We start from the raw sequence: 8,688 nt of genomic DNA on the forward strand, positions 1-8,688 counted from the left end.
CTCACTGAAATAACTGAAATGCTAAAAAATCAAACTACTGCAAATAATAAAATAATTAACTTCAAAGAAATGCCTTAAAATAATCATGCAATGAAGTCAATTTAATTTTAAAAAATCTAGAATTATGCATGGCTTATATGTAGACTGATTTACGGGTTCTACAGAGATGAAGGGACCGTACTGTACGTTAATCATAATCGACTAGTTCTTGCAGGCACTATCAGTGATACCTAGGGGATCATGGGGCGATACTACTAGACGCTCTTACCATGATCCGATAGGTGCAATAAAAAATGAGTTCTGATATTCTTGATCAAGGTGTTGATGAAAATAATGGGGCTTACTAGGGTAAGTCCGAATAAGAATAAATTTTATTCTGAATCACAAAGAGTTGTGTACCACGGCTAGCTGTATCTCTGAACCATTGAGGGTCACATAAGTACTTGATCATTTGTTCCCGTTGAGAGAATAAATTCAAGGAATTGAATTTATATTATGAATAGTAAATTCAAGGAGTTGAATTTATGATAATTAAATTTTGAGAAAATAAATTCAAGGAGCTGAATTTATGAGATAGTAAATTCAAGAAGTTGAATTTATGAAATTTAGAGAGAATAAATTCAAGGAGTTGAATTTATAAAATTTGATAATTTAATTTTTAAACTCAAAAGTTGGGTTTATTAAATATTAAATTTTGGAGGTGAAAAATTCAAAGAGTTGAATTTATAATTTAAATATTAAATTCAAATGTTTAATTTATAATGGATTTAAATTAAATGTAATGGGTGTATGTATTATTGGCTTGTAGGAGTACACGACCAACATACAAATTATTAAGTTTCTTAATTGGACTATAAAATATTAATTAATTAATTAAATTACTTGGACTAGAGTAATTAATTTATTAAGCTCATTAAATGTTTGATTTAATTAATGGACCCTAAGCTTATATATGTGTATTAGGTTTGGGGTTAACTAATGAACACTAATAATTTTGAAAAGAGCTAGCCTCCACAATTCCCTAGTGGTGATTCACGAAAATCCATCCAAAAAATCCTCCAAATATTTTGACCACTTTTCAAGAAAAAAGGATTTGAATCATCTCTCAAATTTTTGATCTCAACGTAAAATTTTTTTTCAAATATTCTAGTGCTATTTGAAAGAGGAACAAATCTTCTGGTCGTGGACTTGATAGAAGGAGACTCGAAGAAAGTTCATAGGAAATTTATCAAAAGCTATCTCCGCTAACCCCGAAATAATTGGAGCCTTGTGAAATTTTCACCGAAGGTATAAATTCTTATGCCCTCTGAATGTTGATTCAATGAATCATACGAGTGCTCAAACATAAACATATTTTGATTGTCAAAATAAAATAAAAATTTAAAACCTCCGCTGCGTTTGGACGTGTGAAATTCGGGATCCAACAAAGTAATATATATAAATTATTTAATTCATCACATAATTTAAAATAAAATATCATTAAAATAAGTCACATGGTTTGATTCGGTTTGTACAGGCGGCCATCATTATGTCAAGATACGATTCAAAGATACGCAATTAGCTAATTAATGACCTCTCGCACATTTTCCCGCAATCCACTCTCTCTGCGGCTTTGTTATCGAAATCCAAAACCCACCATTTTCCAGATCTCCTTCATTGAATCGTGCCTGAGTTTCGGATCGAGTTCCATTTTTACGAGGTAAACAGAAATCTTAGTTGTTAAGTTTTGATGAAAGCAGTTTGATTTAAAGTTTTTGGTCGATCAGTCTATCATAGCTCAAGACCTGAAATTTTACTGTTTTCAGATTATTTTGTATCTAATTTTTACGATTAAGTATTTTAATCCTCTCCCAGTTGCCGCCACTTCCTTCCTTTCCATAGCCACCACAATCAGCGTCATCTAACAGTGGAACTATTGGGGTGAATGGTGTTTATTTATTTCCTTTTGGAAGTAGTCGAAAGGTGTTCGGATCCGATGGAAGAGAGGAACCTTAAGCTAAAGTTCTCTTTGTTTGAAATTTATGTTGAGCTATGTATTTATGAAATCGGTGATCTATTCATATGTTCGTGCCGAATGCAATTATAGGTAAAGAATATGTGTGTATTTATATTGTAGGTTTGGTTTGGAAGTTCTTACTTTCTTTAATCGTGTTAATCCTGAAAAATTCTGGTTGCAGCAGTAGTCTTTCTTTTGGAGATCAAACTGAAATCAAAAGAGTGATCATGAATTTGGTTTGTTCATTTTATGGATGGTATTTGCTCACCTGTTTTGTTCCCTTAATCTGGGATTTCTGGGAACAGTAGTTTCGTAAAGTGGTTATAGTGATAATTTTGGGATCCATCCAACCCGAATGATAAATATTTTTGAAATTTCATGAAAGGAACCTTCACAATCATTGCTTTGATATGCTGTGGTAATTTTGTAATATGCATGTAAATGGTGAAGTTGATAGCTGATCATCAATGGTGTTGTTGAGAGCCAATCGTTTCGGAAACCTGGATATTTGCATATTTGTAGAGATTGTATAGATATAGTTTTATAAATCGTATGTTTTTCCATACAAAATTGAAAGAACATTCTTTTAGCATATTTGCCTCTTATGTTTCTTCCTAGAATTTCTGGACTCCTGCTGGTTCATTCTTTTGTTAAATTAAGGGATCTGCATAGTTATGTCTCATTCTCAAGTTATTGTTCTCGGTCTAGCTATTTGATGAGTTTGATGGATGGTATTGATTCTTAAGGAAGGGTTGATCACCCATTTCGATTTTTCGTGTATGCAGCATTTGTAGCTGTAGTTTTATCGATAGACCTCTCCGGACCTTTTCATTCCTTTTAAAAAACTGCTTTTTTAACAATGACTTCCTTTTTGTGACCCTATTAAAAAAAACTTCATTTTAATATATAGGGTTCATTCAGAATTGTATGATTAAATTTAGCTCATCTTGAATTGGATTTTGTTTATCGTTGTCTCATATCACATGTAGCTGACTTCTAGAAAATTTTATCCTATTTTCACGCATTGACCTTTGCTTTAAAGGAGTCACCACCAGTCATGTGGAGATTCAAATCCTTTACGCATAAAGAACAAAATGGGCTGGAAGGTCGCATCATTGACATTGGCAATTTAAAAGTTCAGGTTCGTAATATCATTGCTGAAGGTGGATTCTCATGTGTCTACTCATCTAGAGATGCAATACATGGTTCCAAGCCATTTGCCTTGAAGCACATTATATGCAATGATGAAGAGTCACTAGAGCTAGCAATGAAAGAGATATCAGTCATGAAATCTCTCAAAGGGCATCCCAATGTTGTCACTTATTGTGCTCATGCTGTTTTTGATATGGGACGTACCAGGAGATCCTCCTTCTCATGGAATGTTGTGAGAAATCTCTGGTTAATGTGCTTGAGAGCAGGGGGGCTGGGTTCTTTGAGGAAAAGCAGGTTCTAACAATTTTTCGGGATGTGTGCAATGCTGTTTTTGCAATGCACTGCCACAGTCCACCTATTGCACACCGGTATTGTACTTGATCTTTCTTATCTATAACTGCATAATTTCGGGATTTGATATAATATTTGTGCTTTCAACTAGTTGTTGCGTGGACCTTCTCTTTTAAAAGCCCCAATATTATGCTTTGGATGATTTTGTTAATACATCTTTCTGTTGAGAATATCACGTCCTTAAGGACTGTTAAATTACTGATGCTCATCAGGAAAAATTTTCATCTGTTTTTTGTGAGGTAGGGAATTTTATTCACATCTTGTTTTTTACTTCTACTTGCACTTGTGTGGGCAAGAATACTGAAATTCTCTGCATTACTTCTTTCCTTTTGGCCTGCTGAATAAGAATAGCTAAAGTTTTACAGTCATGAATTTTTTGTGCTCTTTATGTATTTGTTTAAATGATATATAGAATAGCGCATGATTCTTCTTTGCTGAGGGGCATTGATCACTAGATTTTGCTCCACTTATTTTGTAGTTTCTATCTGTTCATCATTGTTGAGTTGCATTGTGTAGAGACTTGAAGGCTGAGAATCTTTTGCTGGGGTCTGATGGATTGTGGAAGTTGTGTGATTTTGGTAGTACTTCCACAAATCATAAACGTTTCGAGAAACCTGAGGAAATGGGTATCGAGGAAGATAATATTAGAAAATACACAACACCAGCATATAGAGCTCCTGAGGTAGATGGACAACTGTCTATGATCTCTCACTTTTACATTTTTTTTGGCAATCAACTGATGTCTCTTCTCTCACTATTTTTTAGATGTGGGATCTTTTTCGCAGAGAACTTATAAATGAAAAAGTAGATATATGGGTAAGTTGACTGGTTCTTAAATACTGTTTATGAATCCAGCAGAACTTTGGATCAGCTTTCTCTAAGCTTGTTAGTTACCTAAGGCTGAGCCTTTTAACTACAGGCAGTTGGATGTCTCCTTTTTCGCATATGTTACTTCAAGTTAGCATTCGACGGTGAATCAAAGCTCCAAATTTTGAATGGGAACTATCGCATCCCAGATTTACCAAAGTACAACTCATCACTGACAGATCTTATAAGAGACATGCTTCAATCTTCCCCAAATGACAGACCGGATATCACGCAGGCAAGCATTTTGCTTGATTCTGATTCATCTCCATGAACTTAGGTTAGTTGTAGTTCTTTGTGCCCAGAGCTATCATGAGGGCTAAGCTTGCATGCATGCGTGCGTGTGTGCTTATCAATTACTTTTGTTGATTCCTTTGGCTGCAGGTCTGGTTCCGTGTTAATAGCCTTTTACCGGAAGGGTCACAGAAATCACTACCTGACAGACCTCCAGAAATGCCGCAACAGACTACTGATGTTCTTGCAGGTGACTGTTGTCAGATCTTAGTTTAAGAGTGCCATGATTCGATTTCTAACATTTCTCTATTCGAGTGTGAAGAAAATTTGTGGTCAAATGGTAAAGCTATTAATTTTTCTCCATTTTGCACTACCTGCTTTTATTGAGCTCTTCTAATTAATGGCTGGTTGCAGGCATGCCAAAGCCTGCAAACAAGTCCAATCCAATGCCTCGTAGAAGTCCACCTCCGCCTCCCTCAGCTGGAGCTCAAAACGCATCATTAGTTCCAAATATTCTCAGAACAGGCGAAAGTGCAGGCCCTTTTGGTGCTTTCTGGACCTCCGAACATGCAAAAGATTCAGTGATCAATGAGGATGAGAGCCGTCCTAAGTATGATGAAGACGGAACCAATCATACATTATCTGGACATGACAAGATCTGTCCTGAAAAGCATACAGGTTCCTATTCAACTCCATCTAAGGAGCAAAATTTTCAATCTTCTACAGTCCAAAAAAGCACACCAGGTAGATCAGTCGATAGACCAAGTTTTGAAAATTCACCATTTCGGGATGACTCAGACCAAAGTACAGAAAGATTGAGACCCCCGAAACCAGAGGAAGCACCCACCTTTCAAAATGATGCATTCAACGCTTTTGTAGCAGAATTTGGCAGTAACAAGAAAAGTCCTGGCACTAATGGTCAGAGATCGGAGAAGGAAGAGTTCTTGGAGGAAGAGCTAAAAAAGGTGAGAGAGCAGCTTGCACATGCCAATACAGAAAAGGCAGAAATAACCTCCAAATACGAAAAGCTCTCTGCAATTTGTCGGTCCCAGCGCCAAGAAATACAGGATCTTAAGCAAGCTCTAGCTGCGAGAACTCCATCACCGAGTAAAGATCAGCCCAGGAACCAATCATCCACTACTCCACCTGTATGTTAATCCGTCCAATGCATGTGCCTATAATTTTTCAAACTTCTTGTAAACTAAATTCTTTAATCTGTCACTGAAATACAGAATGAGAAGATTGAAGGAACGGTTTGGCAATTGAAACAGGGTTTATTTGACCGACATTCCATTAGCCCAGATCCTCAACAGTGGCAGGCTTTCGCTGATGATTCCAGGCCACCGACGTTGCCTCCGAACAACACCCCTAAATCTGTCAGAACAAGAAATGGTCAGCAGAGTAAGAAGCCCATCGAGCCATCTTCTAGTACCAATGCTTTGGGATTTGGATCCGAGAATTTTAAGGTGGATCCGTCGGATTCCTCAAAGATAAATGTACCCATGGGTGGATTGAGCAAGTCTCAACGATTTGGTGAGTCGAAGAGCGTGGAAAATAAGTTGAATCCCCAACCTGCTGGGTGGGCTGGTTTCTAGTTCAACATTATATTGCTATATTTGATTCCACATTCCAATATGTTACTTTTATGGTTTGCTATATTATTGAATCAGCATTAGCATGTTTGTTTCTTCCCCTTCAATCCCTTGAAGCATATGAAAATCAAATGTTTAAATGAATTCTTTTTGAACATAAAAAGAATAGGGCTCAAGTGAATTCTGAATGGTGAGAAGTGTTTTCAGCTATCTTGTAATTTAGCCATGTCGTGAAACAACTTTGACATTAGCGATACGATTTTAAGGATAAGAGCGATTCCAATGTTTTAGTTATGGGCATAACTTCTTATCATATAATTTATTAAATTAAATTTGAAATTCTACGTGATCTTATAAGTTATTTAAAGAAATATATCAATATCAGTTTTGTATGTTTATGATTGTGGTTTTTTTAGTCATGAATTTTTTGCTGAATCAATTATTATAATGTAATTATGTTTCGACAATTATAATTTCGTCAATATCATATATTTAAATATCTGATATCATTATTAAATTTTTATAATATTGTTAAATACATGTGCATATCACGAAAGATTAAATAACCACATAATTATAAAATTTAACAATGATAATGGTCATTCACTTAATTACATGATTTTAAATAAAATGATTAAAGTTGATCTTCAGAACATAGTTACAAAAATAAAATTAAATTCAACAAAAGATGCATTAATAACAATGGCACACCCAATATATGCATGATTAAATTTGAAAATTTTATTTTATTAAATGAAATTTTCAAAAACTAAATTCGATATATGTATCACAAAAAAAAAAAAAAAACACACACACATATATCGCCACAAAAAATAGAGCCTTTAGTAACAATCAAATTTGTCTCCATATAATTAGCGACAGTTCTATCAACGATTTATGAATCTGTCATAAAATCCACCGTCGTTGCCACTTAGCGACTATTTTTCTATAGCTATCACAAACTTAGTGATAGTATTAATAAAACTGTCGCTATTTCTAGCAACGATGTCGATGAGAGGGTCGTTGCAGTTAGCGAAAACTTAATGATACTCTACGCTAAATTTGCCACGATTTCTCAAAAAAAAAAAAAAAAAAACCGTTGCCAAACTGGCGTACATTAACCAAATGTCAGCCGGTTTTGGCGACGGTTTGAATTTTGCGATGATTTTTAAATTAAATTGTAGGTAAATAACAACAGTTAAATCCATTCCATTGTTAAATTAATTTATAAAATAGTTTCAAATATGTCGTTAATATCACGAAACATGATGAATACTAACAGTCTGACGAAATGGTGCAAGCCATCGACTGATAGTCTTAATTGCACATTTAGAATCTCCGATGCAAAAGATAGGTGTATAACATCAAAATGACATCATCAAATGGGTTTGTCATTGTTTCACCATCATGATGGTGGTCGTATTGCCATCGCATGTGTGAATTTGTAGCAGATGAAGCGTATAAACTTTGTAGACGAGGGGTGATGGGAAAGTACTGCATCTTCTTGTATGGAGTCTGCTTCTTAGCATTCTGAGATCCACACATACTAGGTTTATACTGAGACATATCTTACATTTAGTTAAAGCATTGTCTACACCCCATAGATCATGCGGTTATTGTTTCAAGAATCATATTATCGGCCGGCAATCCAAGGTCCTTAACAAGTTTTTTCGTACTGTACTTTTTTTTTTCAATTTTAGTTGTTAGTATAAAGAGATTGATTAGAGGGGATGAATAAATAATCTACACAAAATCTTCAAAAATTCAGTTAGACTCGCAACTCTTGCATGTTATCCCGATCAAATTAGCTCAACAAGCATCAATAAGTGTAAATACAAGGAATGAGGCTCGCTGATTTGTTTTGAACAACAATATAGTGGGGCAAAGAATCAACAAGGATAATTAACTGATAAAAAGTAAATAACACAATTTTTTATAATGGAAGTTCGAAGGTGGTGTCATCCTTCTATGTCTCTCTTTATTTCAATTCCAAAATGATATTACTAGAAGAACTTTGGTTGTTATGAGAAATTTGAAAAAATCCACTTAAGAAGGGCTTACCTTTGGTCTACTAAAAACTCTTAGATATAATTCAACTTAATAAAAATACACTTTCTGTCAGTTACAAGTAGTTCTGAAAGAAATAGTCTAGCACAATTTGATCCTCACAATGATCTTCTCAGAAGTTCTTTTTAGTGTTGTTCCTAGCCCTCATATAGTTGTTCAAACTCACTCTGCCAAAAGGTGTTGATTTTGATCTTCAGTTAGACGGACTTGGTAGGTGGAAAGTACTTTGCTAGAAATTTTGTTGCCAAATCATGTCACTTGGTTATGCTTCACAGGGGTAGGGATTGGAGCCATCCCCTTGCCTGATCCTTGAGGGAAAACAGAAACAAGCACATTCTAATAATATCATGAGAAACATTATTAATTTTTAGAGTTTCTGTGATTTTCAAGAATGTCCTCACGTGAAAATGTGGAACTGCTGTCGTTGTTCCT

At 35.0% G+C, this 8,688-nt stretch overlaps 1 pseudogene; it reads left to right on the forward strand.

Annotated features, from left to right (window-relative positions):
* The first annotated feature begins 1,508 nt into the window (after positions 1–1,508).
* LOC142527291 (uncharacterized) lies at positions 1,509–6,296 on the forward strand (annotated as a pseudogene).
* Positions 6,297–8,688: the final 2,392 nt, after the last annotated feature.

This window comes from Primulina tabacum, chromosome 15, assembly GCF_025594145.1.
Source record: "Primulina tabacum isolate GXHZ01 chromosome 15, ASM2559414v2, whole genome shotgun sequence".
NCBI classification, from domain to species: Eukaryota; Viridiplantae; Streptophyta; class Magnoliopsida; order Lamiales; family Gesneriaceae; genus Primulina; species Primulina tabacum.